The following is a 258-nucleotide window of genomic DNA, read 5'->3' on the forward strand; positions in this document are numbered from 1 at the left end:
CGGAGTCGGCGGCGGGTGGGTGCCGCCGGGGATGCTCCGGAGGAGGGAGATGCCAGCGCGCACCTGAGGGACCGCCCAGGTAAGGGGTGCTCGGCCACCAGCCTTTCCTGAGTCCCCGGAGCCGAGGGAAGGACACAGCAACTCCCTGGGATCTGGTTCTGCCCTTCCTTCAAACCCCGAGCCCCGGGGATGGCGGAGCTGGAAGTAAAGGGTGGGTTGGGATGTGGAGGATCTGGAGAGTGGAAAAAAAAAAAAAAA

General features: G+C 63.6%; 1 pseudogene; it reads left to right on the forward strand.

The window, feature by feature from the left end:
* The first annotated feature begins 18 nt into the window (after positions 1 to 18).
* Positions 19 to 258, forward strand: part of LOC103623974 — a 5,952-nt pseudogene continuing 5,712 nt past the window's right edge.

The sequence above is a fragment of the Corvus brachyrhynchos genome, unplaced genomic scaffold (genome assembly GCF_000691975.1).
Source record: "Corvus brachyrhynchos isolate BGI_N302 unplaced genomic scaffold, ASM69197v1 scaffold18, whole genome shotgun sequence".
Lineage (NCBI taxonomy): Eukaryota > Metazoa > Chordata > Aves > Passeriformes > Corvidae > Corvus > Corvus brachyrhynchos.